Below are 16638 nucleotides of genomic sequence, written 5' to 3' on the forward strand. Positions count from 1 at the left end.
TACTTGTTAAGTAATAATAACTGTTTTAAATGCTTAAATAAAAAAAATGAACTGCTTCCGAAAAACAAGATCAATTATGTTTTTTATTGCTTATATGAAATTAAACGTAAGTATAACGAATATATGATAAAACAAAGTTCCTTAAGACGGTATGTCTATTTATGATTTGGTTAAAAAATGCTTATTTCATTCTACCTTTATTACATTTTTTCTAGATCTATGCTCCATACAGACACTTTATCTTTTACATTTTTGTTCATGACATATTCAACTATGTAAGAGATTATTTTCATCATAGATTGTAACGATTTTAATAGCAGTTTTTTTTTAATATAGAAATTTAGAATATTAATAATACAATGTATCATCAAAGAAATTGATAAAAAAAAAATGACAAATACTACTAATGTGTAGACTAATATCTGTCTTTGCAAACAATTATATAAAAAAAAAAATCAATGAGAATTGATCGAAACACGTCAAAACAGTAATGATTTATTGTTATACCTTATTTAAGGTTTTAATAATGCAAAGAGATGCCTTTTTTACAAAACAATATTCAAGGAATATTAAAAAGCAATTTTTTGATTCAGTAAAGCTTTATAGATTAAGCCTGTAATTACATATTATAGTAGCTGTATCTTACCTAGAAACAAAAACTATCGTCAGCTGGTGTTCGACCCATCCGCTACAGTGGCACAGGTGTCGTCTGAACAATGGAGCATGCAGGTACTACCGGTATCACCTTTTTATCACGCGGTTTTGTTTTTGAATTTCATCAGTAATGAAATATTAAATTGGTCGCAACATAAGACCTTGTTGAAAATCATGACAATCAAATACAAAATGTACTATTGAATATATAATTGCACATAGTCTTTAAGTTTTAACTTTTTATTTAAAAGATTTTTTCTTTGTTTTGAAAAGGAAAGTTATTTACAATTTCAATTAAATTCTTTTGTTTTGTTTTCGTTGTAATAAACATGTTTTATGCTGAATGCTTTGTTCTTTCTGTATGCATTTTTGCTTCACTGTAATGTTTAAAATAAAATATTGATCAGATACAAACAGGGAATTATGCTTTTTGTCATGACTTATTACGTACGTTATTTTAAACGTCAATATTAACCGTTATTAACCAATTATGATTATCATTAATCAAATACTCTGAAATAAATTACGCACTTTATTAATTCCTTCTCAGAAACCCTCAAATCAAATACTCTAAAATAAATTGCGCACTTGATTAATTCCTTCTCAGAAACCCTTCAGTTCCATTTTAATTTTATATATTCTCAAACATCTGTCGCCCTTTAGAATGTGAGATACCTCAATTGTGTTATGTTTGCATGAATTGCTCGCTGGCAATTGGATGTTTTGTAAAGAAATCTGAGATTATTGTTGCATGCAGATATTTTTCCTTTAATAGTTTTGTAGAGGCGTATCTATTTTTTATGTTGAAACCATTGCTTCTGACTGGTATAAATAAAATATCAAGTTTGTTTTCCTTCATGACCTTTAAAGTATGTCATTTGGTGGAAGACCTGAAAACTAATACTCACGTGATGCAGGTGTAAATATGATGCCAGTATCAGGTATCTCAGGTGAACTGACATACCATACAATACACACGGCTACACGAAGAATGAAACTCTTAATATTCGTCTTAGTTTCGTTAAAAATTTTAATTTCAAAGATTTAAAAAAAACTAAGCATCTCATTTTAAGAAAATTGAGTTTACCACACCGTTTAAAGTAACTATTTTCATTAAAGTAAGGTTTTGCCTTCCATTCCACTGGTACTTAATTATGGGTTATGACCATTTAAAAAATCAACGTTGTTTACATTTATGGATTTAATCAGATAGCTAAATATAACGATTTTAGAATTTTCAAAATTGAGTGTTTTTTGTTTTTTTTAAAATTAAGTTTTATATTTGTGTAAAAAAAAATATATCACTTTGGGGATAAATACCAAACAAGAGGCGAATGGGTCACATCGCTCACCTCAGCAACAATAGACCTTTTAAAATCAGGTTTGTAATGTCATATCCAAAATATTTGGACAATGAATTATTAAAAAAGATCCTATATTAAAAGATTTCCAAAATTTTCTACGGATGTTCATATGTTGAGCCCTATGTGTAACTAGATGATTTCATAGTTATATCACATATTGAGCATTGTCATTCTCAAAAAATCTTAAACAACTGTTCATATAAATAAAAACATACATCAAACTTTGAACCCCTTGTATGGCCTAAAAATCAACAAATGTCAATAGGCTTGCATATTAGTAATACTATATACTAGATATTTTTGAAAATGGACACTTTCATTTCCTATGTAAAAATTCGACTCCAAACCCCCCCCCCTTCCCCCTCCCCACCAATTATAGTCTTATCCTTTTTTATTTGATTTTTAAAAGAGTTTTTTTCTATATATATTACACTATCTGTGGATGCTTCCAATCAAGTAACAGCTTTCCTGCGTAATAGATTTTCGAGAGGAAGATATTTCTCTTTACATTCCTATGTAAATATTCGACTTCCATGGCCCCACCGTATCCCCAGGGATCATGGTTTGAACAAACTAGAATCTACACTACCTCAGAATGCTTCCACACAAGGTACAGCTTTACTGACTGATTGGTATTTGAGAAGAATATTTTTAAAGATTATTCTCTAAATATTCCTATGTGAAAATTCAAACCTCTCCCCCTACCCCTCGATGGTGGCCCCACGCTATCCCCGGGGATCATATGGTTTGACAAACTTTAATCTACACTACCTGAGGATGCTTCCACACAAGGTGCAGCTTTTAGGTTTAAATCATTTTTGAGAAAAATATTTTAAAGATTTTCCTCTATATATTCCTATGAAAAAATTTGACCCTCCGTGGTGGCCCCACCATACCCCCAAGGATCATGATTTAAACAAACTTGAATTTACACTACCTGGAGATGCTTCCACACAAGTTACAGTTTTTCTGTTCGATTGGTTTATGAAAAGAAGATTTTTAAAAGATACCAACAATTTTTTAATAATTCTTTATTATCTCCCTTTAAAAGAGGGTGTGGCCCTTCATTTTAAGAAAATTGAATCCATTTCACCTAAGGATGCTTTATGCTAAGTTTGGTTGAAATCGGTCGCGTTGGTCTGGAGAAGAAGTCGAAAATGAAAAAGTGTACAGACAGACGGACAGACGGACGCCGGACAAAAAGTGATCAAAAAAGCTCACTTGAGCTTTCAGCTCAGGTGAGCTAAAAAAGATACATGTATTTGGTATATTTTCAACATATTCTGGCGGGACAAACGGTAAAAATTGATGAACAGATAATGTACATTATTTAACACAATGTAAAAGTTGATATAAAAGTAAAAGGTTTTAAAGACATATACCAGTAAATAAAAAAATATATGGTTGAATAATAAGTCTTGGCAATGTTATGACCATAATAACTCTAATTTGCCCTAAGGTTGTGTGGATAAAATGTGTAAGTGTTACCCTATGGTAACCTTCTTTTTTCATACAATTACTAGAAACATAGAGAGAATAGACAACTAAACTTTACAATGTGGATGATTTAAATATAAGTGTTTTTCGCAAATTAAATCATTTTTTTCATAGGTAATGTGTTATCTTGAAACCTAAATTATATCATGGTCAACTTAAAAGAAATAAGTCGTTTCGTTTCATTTTCGATAACATACAAGGAAAGAATCGTTTGAAAGAGCTGTAGGTTTAAATTGTAATCTGATCTATCTAGAGATGCATTCATGCATCAATCTTTATCCTTGGTTATATTTTATGGCATTGTTATTACTCATGGGTGTGGTTTGTGTTATAAATCAAATATGAATTATACCTTTTACAGAATTGTTTTCTATTCATATTTTAATTCATGGCAGATGACATATCTATTTATCTTGAAACTTAGAGTCGAAATAGAAACTACGGAAATACCAAATTCGGGTTTTTAAAAGAGTTTTTCTTGAACAATAAATTATGAATTAATGTTATGTAAGGTACCCAAATATGTTAAATATCAAATTTCTATTGTGGAAATTAAAATTTGAACGACAGATGTTAAGGCAATTACCGGATATAGTGGCGTTTGTTTATTTTGGTTTTTAACTTAAAGCTGCTTGGTCCAATTTTATATCAAATTTGTGTACGCTTTTAAACGATGGTAATGCTAAGTATGTGTATAATAATAGACATTGCAGATGTTTTCCCGATTAATTAAGCCATGTTTCAATTAAAAATGATGTACAAAATCTTTTTACATAACAAACGACATAAAAAGGGTATCGCGTTATTTCGCCCCATACTCAAATTCGCCCCTGACGTCGAAATGGGGATGAATTATTACGTCTTTGACATCGTTTTTTATAGAAGTCATTCCGTTCTGGCAAATCAAAAATAAACCTGTGTAAATTTTGTTCACTATTATTTCTGAGGTTTGTTTTGTTTAACACAAACATACAGGGACGAAACCAAACGGTTCCCTTTTATAATCATTCCCATGATGCATTTGGTTTGTTATTTTATGACAATAAAGAAATTATATTCAATTACTTTGAGTATTTCTAACTTTGAAAGGAGACCGATTCTGATGTAAATAGGCGAAACTGTATAAAGTTTAAAGATGATTTGTTTGTATGGAACATTATTTGATAATGTAAGAGCCAAAAAAAATGGACCATAGCTTTGAGCTATCATGATATTCAAGTATGAAAAATTGTGATAATTTTATACAACATATGTAATTATGCTATATTGGGGCCAATTGATCTCGGGGCATTTAAAGAATGTCGTTGTATCTGTGTTGTTATTTCCCTCAGATATCTTTCTATACAGATATATAATTCCGAAAATTGGTACGTCTTTTGGGGTTTCTTTTGTTTTGTTTTTTAATTCAATGATGTTAGGGACCAATTGCATTCAAAATAAACACAGCGGCGGTCATCATTTCCACATGAAGTATAAAAAGTCAAAATCATGCTTATCAAAATTAGATTCATTTTCTTGATTCATTTCCTGCAGGAGTATGCAGTTAACTGTATGGTATTTTAGAAACTGTTACACTAGCCAACTACTCACAAACACATCCTCAAACACACACAACTCAGAACATTTCTATAATCCTTTAAGGACCAGCAATAGTTTACGTATTTTCACGAGGAACACCATCTATTTGGTCAAACACCAATTGTTACACCAATACAATGATATAAAATCTGATCTTAAGAGAGGTTATCATTGGCAAGTCGGTGTCAGCAAGGCTTTTTTTTAACTTTTGATTGTATAGATACCTTACAGTACATATTGGATCTGATATTAGGCTTTTTCTTAATATTTATAACTTTAAATTAGAAGCAATTACACCGAGCAACAGTAATATAGTAGAAGGTTTTATACTCTGGATAAACAGGGTTTACCCATGTATTGCTACACCCGGAGACCACGTGATGGACTATATGTAGGTGAGGTTGTCTAGCGGGCTAGCCAGGATATTACTTGGACATTAACGTAAACCTCTATATATTGCTAATATAACCTTATTTGTATACAAGCTTTTTACTAGCTCTATACGCCTGTCATTTGTGTGTACATTTATACTACACGCAAACTTTATTTGTAGAATCTATACGACTCAAAATATTTTACCATCGATATTTTATTTTGCAAATAAATACTTAGTATTTTAGGTATAAGACAATATGCTGTTTTGTAGATAACTAATTAGAAAAAAGTGTTGTTTTTTAAAGTGAATTTCAATGAGAGCATGTATATCTATATGTAACATATTTATAAACAATTATATAAACAATTCGGGAACTGTACATTATGTCTTTATACTGATTATTGTGCCTGAAGCTATTGTATACTTTGTTTGTTCTTATCAGTAAACAAATTTAAAAAAAGGATCTGATATTAGTTGCTCAACTAACAATCCATCTTCTCATGCAGTAAAGAAAACCTTACCAATAGCGTCTTCAGCCAAAGCTGAAAGTCTTGTTATCGTTTCAAAACTACAATAGATATAACCAATATAGCTCGAATGTAGATCAGAATGAATCACAATGCAGAAGCTAACAGAAGAATCAAATCATAAGAAATCCACAACATTTCATTCCTGAAATAAATCTGACACAGGAGAGGAAATCACAAAGAACATAAAATAGTGACGATCGTTTAAAGTTTACAAAACCGATAAGTGAGTTCAAATCTTTTTGTAACGCCAAAGACATACTAGTAAGGAGCAATGGAGTTCAGGTAGTGAAAGATTTTCATGTCTAGAAACCGTATAAAAGGAGAAAAATGAAAAATTACTTTTCCGAGTTGAAACGCTTCCCTGCCATACTGCACAATGAAGGTAACTCTTGAAAACATGTTACTGAGATTCTAATTCAATGCAGCAGACAATGAAAACATTTGTCTCAAGGGAGTAAAGGCTCAGTCACACCTCATTGGATAACACTTCCAGATAAAGGTATCCGATTGGTTACTTTGCTTGCGTATCCTGTTTTAATATTACGTTGAGCTTTGTTATGATGTTCTGTGTACCACATTATGATGTGATATGTTGTTTCTTGGAACATTAACCAGTGAAGAAAGAAAAAAGTCTTCACTTAAATTCACTAAATAAGATGACGTCGCTGAATGTCACGGGGAAAGGAGAAATAATAACAATATGAATTCCATTCGGAAAACAAAGAAGCAACCTTGATTATGCAAGATGGTGCAAAATGCATGACCAAAGTTAATTGCACATTTGCGTTTAATTTCATAAATTTTTGGTGGTGAAATACAAAATTTAACGAACTGCTTTTAGCTGAGAGCAGCGGTTGCAGCAACATAATTTTAGACTTGGGAATGGTGAATATGTAAAATCCGAGATAATACTTCTTTCTACATATATTTATAGTACATAGTAAAGTATAACAAAAATAAACATATTTACTTTGGCGTCAGTGGTGGCAGACTCAGCCTTCTGTTTTAATTAAACGATAACCAGATTAAGGCAACGGACAAGTTGCAGACACCGGAGGAAGGTACAGCTCAAGTGTACCAGTCAACTCAGTACAACAAGAGGGTCTTGAGACCAGTCTTACTTCTTGCTGATCTCAACTCAGTGTAGCTGTCATAAACCAGTTCCGGGCTACAGGAGTCGAGAGGGAGCCATTTGCGGATTGTTGATAACTTATTTACTCGGTGTAACTTCCTATGAAGAATCAGATTGTTAACAAAATAGTAATTGTATTTCTTTTAGAAGAAGTCGCAGGAGTCGGAAAACAATTTATATCTGTGAAAATGAAAACAGAATTTTTGGGTGGAAATTTGATGAATTGTAGCAGAATCATTACAATTAAGTAAATGGTGACCAAAAGTCAGTTAATTAGCTAAAAATGTTAAATGCTTGATAAACTTTATGATATAAAACTGGATGCCCCCCCCCCCAAAAAAATGAGGCAAAACTAAAACGTAATAATAGTACATGATATAAAGTTAATATAGCAAGTATTTTAAAATAATGGCAGCATTGAAAAATTAGAAACCATAGTAGATGTAAATACAAAATTATCAAATTAATAGGTAACGATTATGACCTTAATTTGAAAATTGTTATTTACAAACAACAATCAATCGATACAGGAATTGACAATAGGCCTGTAAGTGGTGACAAGAAATAGGTTTATTCCAGGCTATGTGATACTAAGAAACGTTGTGCAAGCTGGAGTTCTAATATATCTACAATAAACATCAGAGGACCAACTACCCAAAACTTTAATGATATGGTCCTCCACATGAACAGAAGTTGCATTAATGGCAGTACCAATGCGGAAAGAGTGCCCATTGTAACCATCTACATTGCAACCAATACAAATTTGAACATGCTTAATGCCGAAATAGATTCAAATTTTTGTCAAAGGATCACCATTTTGATTTACAAACAATGGACTTGCGATATAACTGATCAAAGATTTTAGGACTAGAACGGCATCCAAATCACAATTTGTTGTGATCATAATAGTTCGACATCCACAAGCAGTGTGTTGGATTGCCACAAATGATTACGGTGGTAAACATTTACTCCATTTGTTTGACAATTGATTACTTTTGAACGTCCAGAGGAAGATAGAAAAAGAAAAACAAATATGAAATTTTAATTTTTGTTTTCATCTTTTCACTTAGCATGCCCATGGCACTGCATAAAACTGAAGAACCAACAATTTGTTTAGAATTTATACCTAGGCATAATTCTAGATTCTGAGGCTATGAAAGCCAGATAACCAAATGACAAACTGTCCAGAATAAAGGAGATTTAACCTCGTTCTATTCATGACGAAGTTGCACGAAAAGGGAACTCCTGCAGCTATAGGACATCTAAATTTAGCTATTACCAAGACGATCTGTTGAGTCCCATCTCATCCGACTGTCAACTACGGTGAAAGAACTGCACTATCACACTAACCTATCACATTGAACTTAATGAAGAATGCAGGGAGGCCATTCCCCAAGTTTGTATAATTTAATGGCGTCGTCTATCTTAACATACATGTTTGATAAGAGCACTCCTCTTTGTTAATCATAGAGTTAACACTTACATGTTCATTATCATGTGGTGAGGATAAGTCAACAATCAACCGAGGCGTTTTAGAATACTTGCTAGTAGGAATGACTAGTTTATCTACGTTTTCAGGTTCTGTTATTGCTGACAATAAGTCTTTGCATTCTAATGTTTCTATTCGTATACTAGTATTCGAAATCATAGTATCAAAGCCAGAATTAAATCCGTCACACATATAGAGATAGGGTATTAAAAAAACTGTCCATGCGTCATGTTCACGTCATGTTTTTAAAAAGTTACCTTGCTGCGTTGTGACAAAACATGTTTTGAAAATCTAGTTACAAAAAACACCTCTTCATTAATTGGAATTAAACTTATATCAAAGAAATAAATAATAGTCCCTGGGAAGTTTGTTAGTGATGACTTTTATAAAAAAAAATATATGATAGACAGCGATATTATTCACGTAATTTTTCATTGAACCTCGTATAAAATTTAAATGAAAATTTAATGTATTCCTTGAAATACGGGAAATATTGAATGGATGATTGATTTATAATAGGATGGTACAGGAAAGGGAATAATGGGTTTGATTTGCATCTCATTTTCTTCATCTTACATCCAATCATATCCTACCTATTATCGAAAATTGCATTGCATGTCAATGTATAGGTTTTTCCGTTAGATTGATTCTGTGTTTAGATACGTCCCTTGATTGTTGTCAGAAGATGTTCGTTTCAACATTCAAATTGATTTTTTGATAGTTTTTCCTGTGTATTTATCATTCGGTAAATTGCTATGCAATATTTATTTGAGAACATATTTGTTCTTTCTAAATTGCTCTTAGACAAGATGTATTTTTATGCGCGATGTTAAAAGTTTTTTCATCGATTTATAAATTAATGTCTGTTTTTTATCGCCAATTGCTTTAATTATGCACTCATTATTAAATAATTATATTTTAAATTGATGAAGATTTAACAGTATTCTGAACGTTTATGATTGCCTAGAAGCTGATCAATAGCTCTGGTTGTCTATGATGATATCTATCGGCATATCTGTAGCAGGATTGCTGGATAAGGTTTAGACCACAGAATATGATTTGCCGAAATTTGATATACACAGCATCAACAAGAGTCAAATGAATCGAAACTAGTGATTAAAAGTATTCTCTTATTCATTTGGTGGTCCCTGTACAAATTATCGGGTATATTGATAACATTTAATAAAAACGCATCTTATTTGCTTTTTGTTATAACTTACAATATCAAAGATCGTATTTTTGGTAGTCTCGAACTTTGAATGTAATGACTATGAGCAGTGGGATAGCTTCATGTAAAGGCATCATACCTCATTTATAATTCTATTGTTTTCACTTTACTTCCACCCTAACTATTCACGTTTCCAATGTTTTGCAGTGTTATGTTAAATTTTCAAAGATGGTTATTCTTTTAACAACTAGTGTAGATAATCAATATTTTTTAAATACACCTACAATCTGCAATATTGTTGTTGTCCTCTCGGAGACACGATCTGGTAGGTCATTAATTAACAAGAGGAACGCCCATTGTCCAAGTATAGTACCATGGTGGACCCCAGGCCATTGAGCCGTAACAAACTCACATTTGGTCTCAGTCTTATTTTTTTTTCTTTGAAAATTCTTTTTGAAAAATGCAGATTGAGATCAGAAGTGGGCTGCTCTAAGAATTATGACCACAGAGCCGGATTGGATTGTGGGATTTTTATGGTGTAAATTGAAAATTATTTCTACTTTATTCTTCTCTCTTTCTCTATTATGGAACTTTTCCTATTTTCCATTCTGTGGGAGTATATGTCTAGAACCTTTGACATTGGAGCAATCTCTCTGATAGTTTCTTTCAGTAGCTTACATTCAGCTCTTCCAGGACTGTCCTGTTTATGATGTCCACGAAGTCCAGAACAGAAATGGGGACGATAGAAGGCTCCGATAATAGGTTGCTTCAGTTTTTCTAAGGTAACTGATAGATATAAAGCCTTTCGTGATGTGCTCTTATGTGCGGTCATAGACGATACCTAAACAGACAGTAACAAATAGAACGCCTTCAATTCCGACTATCTTGTATGAAAACTAATCTGGGAGAAACAAACAGAACTGAGTGTACATTCTTCGTACAAAACAGAGCACAGGGGTTGTAATTAATTCGATATTTTGTCTGGATAACCTGAGAGTTCACATTTAGGATTATAGTAACTTCATGATTTACCTCTAATATTTATGAATATTTATATCAAACTATAATTTTAAAGTTCGAAAGTGTGTTTTTCAATGAGAATGGTAAATGAAGGCAATTTGTTTACGTTATTTATTTATATGAAAATTCCCCGTAATTTAACTTCAACCAAACGATGTACATGTATTGATAGTTGTAAAGAAAAAATTCAGAGAGAGAGATTTAAGAAATATCGTAACATTTATTGCATTTTGATAAGCTCCACACCCCGTAATAGTAACACCAAAAAAACATACTGTAACATTGTAATTGTCTCTGTATTTTCGAAGTTTTTTTTTTCTGTGAGATACTGTATCTGTTCACGATTGTGCTTTTTTATTTGCAAGGCACTTACATTTATTCCAACCTGATTGAAGTCGGTAAAATGTATGATTAATGGAAAACAAAAATTGATTTCAAATACGTACAAAATCAATAACAGTGCATCATGGTTTTTTTTACATTGACTGGCAATAAATTAAAATTAATTATTGATAGTGCATTTTTCACAGCCAATTGAACATAAAAGATTGATAATTGGTTTTTTTCTTCTATTACTGTTTATCAATTTCGAAATTTTAATATACAAAGTACTCTCCAAATACATATATTGATATTTTCTTTCATAACTTTTATAAATGAATGTTACTTTTTGAGTTTATAAAAGAATACGCAAATTTTAGAACAAAACTCTATAAAAGTTTTTGAAATAGACTATACTTTTTTTAAAGTGACAATTTCACGGAAACAGGAACAAGTTTTTACATGAAGCACAGATGTTTTTATAACACTTCCTTGTAGATAAACAAAAACCGTGCTTACTTGGAAGAGACCTTTTCATATTTTTGAGAAACCAATACAAACACATACACAGAATGCCAAAAATAGAAAAACACATCGGGAACAAGCACTGCTTTTGTGTTTCCTTTTAGATAAAACTAACTTTCTGATTTTCTAGCATGACAAAAGGACAGAGCCGTTAAAAATAGAACTGCTTAAAAATTAAAAACTCATTATGGTTTTTCACTTCGTATCCTTGTTTACTAGCTCACGGTAATGACTAATTAGTGAAGCAATTTAATTGTATTAAGGTCAAGATTCCAGAGTGTCCTTTTGGTGTTTGAACCTTTGAACAATTGATTTGGTAATTTTTTCTCGCACTTTACGGCTTTAAAGGAATTACGTAAAAAAGAAACATGCAGTTTTTTGACATTCGATGTTAAATTATGTGAACAAAAATCCCGATACGTATATTTAATTTGGCATCATTTGAAAGAGCTTGTTTAAACCCGTTTTAAATAGACTGAAGGCATTTTAGATATATTTCATAAGTAAAAAATGGACTAAAATGTAACATTTGTCACTTATTTCCTTCATATTGAAAAATGACAGTTTAGAATATGATTTTTCATTTTTACGCCCCGGTACACCCTATCAAGCAAAGCCATTGTTAAGAAGCATCATTTAAAGAATTTACACCATGAATTTCATAAACCTGCAGGCACTTTTTATTTACTAAATCTTGACCCTACATGTAAATAATATCATGAGTCAACATTGACAGAGTAAGACACTCTGTAAAATAATGAAGCCCTATTGTATTATCACTGGTGGACTGGCAAATACAGTTACAGATGCAGAACGTTGTATTGATAAACCCTGGTTTAATGATATTTGTAAATCAAAATACCGTGATTATAGAGGTGCACTGCATAATTTTAATGTATGCAAGTCGGATGTAAATAGAATTGTACTTTGTGCAAAGAAAAAGGTTTATAAAAAAACAGTCCAGAAGTTTAAGCATAACTACGAACGATATCAGGGAGACAGAATGGAATACCTAAGAAAATGTAACCCAAAGCAGTTTTTCCGTTTATTTAAGAAACATAAAAAAATCAGTTGTGATGTAAGTGCCAAAGAGTTTTTTGAGCATTTTAAGAACCTTTTTGAAAATGTAAAAACTACTACTTATGACAACACTAGTGATGATTATGAAATATTACCATGTTATGAAGAGTTAGATGTGTGTATTTCAGAATTAGAGGTTGAGAAAGCTATTTTGAAACTGAAAAGTAACAAGAGTAATGCTGAAGATGGTGTAATTAATGAATTTTTTTCGAAATGTAAAGAGGCTATGATACCTATTTTGTGTAGACTTTTTAATAATATATTCGACTCTGGTTTTTACCCAGACAATTGGTCAAAAGGTTGTATTGTACCAATTTTTAAAAAAGGTGAAATGCAAGATTTAAACAATTATAGAGGTATCACATTAGTTAGTTGCTTGGCAAAACTATTTACAAGTATTATAAATACTAGATTGTTAGAATGGGACCAGAGATATAATATCATTACTGATGCTCAGTTTGGTTTTAAACCAGGGGTAGGTACAATTGATGCCATATTTGTACTACAGAATCTCATAAGTAGAACTTTAAAAAACAAAAAAAGATTGTACTGTTGTTTTGTGGATTATACAAAGGCCTTTGACTTAATTGATAGATCAAAACTATGGTATAAATTGCAAATGGAGGGTTTTGGAGGAAAATTGTTACGTATTATTAAGTCTCTATATAAAAATGTAAGAGCATGTGTTAAACATAAAGGTACATTTACAGAAATATTTAGAATCTCAGCTGGAGTTCTACAAGGTGAAATATTGTCTCCATTATTATTTTCAATGTACCTTAATGATTTTGAAAGATATTTTATAAATAGTAATTGTACATCAATTGAATTACAAATGATTAATATGTTTTTAATTATGTATGCTGATGATACTGTCCTTTTGGCAGAATCGCCCGAGGGTTTACAGGATATGCTGAACACATTGCACAGATATACTGATGAATGGAACTTATCTGTTAATGTACAAAAAACCAAAATTGTAATTTTTAGAAACGGAAAATGTGTTAAAGATAATGAAAAATGGGAATACAATAGCAAATACGTAGAAGTAGTGAATCAATTTAACTATCTTGGTATGTTGTTTAACTACAATGGTAAATTTTTATCTACACAAAAGCACTGTGCAGCACAGGGAAATAAAGCAATGTTCAGCATATCTAGTAAAATGAAAGATTTGAATTTTAATGTTGAAACTCAATTGAATGTTTTTGATACTTATGTAAAAAGTGTACTTAGTTATGGTGCTGAAATTTGGGGATTCCATAAAGGTCAAGATGTAGAAAAAGTCCATATAAATTTTTGTAAGAAGGTTTTGGGTGTCAGAAAAAATACTTGCAACAGTGCAGTTTATTATGAAGTAGGTAGATTTCCATTAGAGCTTTTCAGGAAACAAAAAATTTTTAAATACTGGTTTAAATTAAGAAACAGTAAAAACTGTATTTTAAAAGCATGCTACGAAGACATGGTGAAAAATAATGACATATGGATTTCAAATATTAGGAAAGAATTGTCCATCTTAGGCTTAGCCGATTTATATCAAAGTACTATGAAAGAGTCTGTTATTTTAGATATTATATTTAATAGAATGTGTGATGTCTTTAAACAAAAAGTTGTTAACGATATAAGCAATGCATCAAAATGTATATTATATAAACATGTTGTTGATCATTTTTGTTTACAAGTTTACCTAAAGAAACCAATTCATGTAAAATATCGTAAATTAATTACACGCTTACGGTTGTCCTCACATGACTTAAAGATTGAAACAGGGAGGTATGATAATTTAACACGTGATTGTCGAAAATGTGAATCTTGCAACTTAAATGTAATTGAAGATGAGTTCCATTTTTTACTTATTTGTCCATCACTTTGTAGTTTAAGAGATAAGTATATTAAAAAATACTACTCCCGAAAACCAAATGTCTATAAAGTTATACAGTTATTATCTACCTCTAATACTAAAGAACTGTGTAATTTAGGTAAATATTTATATTATGCAAACAAGCAACGAACTCTCCATGTGAATTATCCAAATTGATTATGTACACTTTGTTTTTCTTACTGTTTATTTAATATGTATATGTTCATATGTATAACCTATGAGACATTTGTCTCTTGGAATAAAGAACTTGAAACTTGACAGATTTTCAAACTAATTATTAGGCTTTAACATGCCATGTTCTGATACTTGACGTCAATTAAACTTAATGATGTAAATATACATAAACTAAGTAATATCAGATCTAGCTGGAATATATTCGATTGAATTGAGTAACTATCAATTCAATGTTCAGTTGTGACTCAAGTGTAACGTCATATTCTGTGATAGTTTCAAATAAGCTATTAAGTATTTCTACCATCAGAATGATACATAAGAGTGATGTGAATATTTTGTTTTGATGTATATTAGTAATTAAACGGCTACAAATTATGAGAAATTTGAAAAAAAAAATCAAAAATGAGAGAAACCTCAATTTTTAATTAATAAATAACAGACGTTTATATAAACAATACACATAATAATTTAAAAAATGAAACAGCATACTTTGGAATCATGTAAGTTCATGGGAATCAATTGTCTTATTTTTTAAAGAAGATTCATGAGATGTTTTTTCGTGGATTTGTTTTGACAGATGATGGATTATTATTTCCGGTATTTTTATTATTCGTTTTTTCGAAGAGGAGAGGTAAAGACGAAAATTAATCCACAGCGAACGCTGTCTATTCCAAGATTCAAGTTTGCCATATGTCAAACTGTAGAGAAGATAATTCTTAATTAAGAAGAAATGCATATTCAATATAGTTTTACTAGAGTCCCGCCTTAAGACACTGAGTCATACATTTCACTTTGTTAAAGGTTTTGTAACCATAATCATGTGCTTTGTTTGTTTGCCGAGTTAATAGTAGACAAAAAAAGAAACGTTTTCACAATAAGATTTTTAATGCCCCACCTTAACACCTAACACCTTAACCCAAGGACCATAAATTCACAATTTTGGTAGTGGTTTTCTTGCTCAGTGTAACCATGTGCTTAAAGAAACTTCTAATTGTTTCAAAAGCTGAAATGTTCAGATGTTAACGCACGACGGCCAATGTCGACAGAAAACAAAAAGCAATGGTCATCTGGGTGACTCAGGTGTTAAAAAAAAAATAGCTTCAAACTTGAGCTTTACTGATTTCTCATACTTTTTTCCCGGAGCAGAAATTTAACAAAGTACTTAATTGAAGTTTTTGATATGTGAAAGATTTTTACATTTTAAGCAGTATGTTTTGCATTATAATTGAATACCAATATATTTTGGTGTGTTATATTTTCTTTTACGTTTTATTCCTGCTGTTAAAGTAAAAACAAATAATATGTAGATCGAAAAGACGAAAGCTTTTACCAATTTTGTTTCTAAAGCTTTTCTCATGTAAAATTTATAATTAATTCTGTTTAAAGATATGTTTGCCATATAATTTTAGTATGGTTGGTCGGTGTACATTTTAGCACCAAAACCGAAACGATTCGTTTGTTTTATGTATTTTAAAGAAGAAACACCTGCAGAGAATAATTCCTGTTACTGAAAAGTAGAATGTCTAAGGTAAGAGAAATAACCCCTACAGAAATCGTATTTCTAATGACGTGAGGTAAAGGTTTTTGTCCCGCAAAAAAAAATTATTTCCATTATTGTAAAATGCAAGCAGATGTCAGTAGTATATAAATAGTGCCTGTTTGGGAGGGTAACAGTTGAAATTGGCACCCCGAGAAAACCATTGTCAACCGACGCGAAGCGGAGGTTGACAATGGTTTTCGAGGGGTGTCAATTTCAACTGTTATCCTCCCAAACAGGCACTATTTATTTTGTTATACTGAATGTCTTAATTTTTAAGAAAATTTTACTGCTTTTATATAGGAATAACA

The 16638-nt window shown here is 31.2% G+C and overlaps 1 protein-coding gene across 1 annotated transcript in view; it reads left to right on the forward strand.

Annotated features, from left to right (window-relative positions):
* Positions 1–16638, forward strand: part of LOC105339124 (dihydroorotate dehydrogenase (quinone), mitochondrial) — a 270339-nt gene that overhangs the window by 168526 nt on the left and 85175 nt on the right. The window lies entirely within an intron of this gene.

Source organism: Magallana gigas, chromosome 3 (genome assembly GCF_963853765.1).
Source record: "Magallana gigas chromosome 3, xbMagGiga1.1, whole genome shotgun sequence".
NCBI lineage: Eukaryota > Metazoa > Mollusca > Bivalvia > Ostreida > Ostreidae > Magallana > Magallana gigas.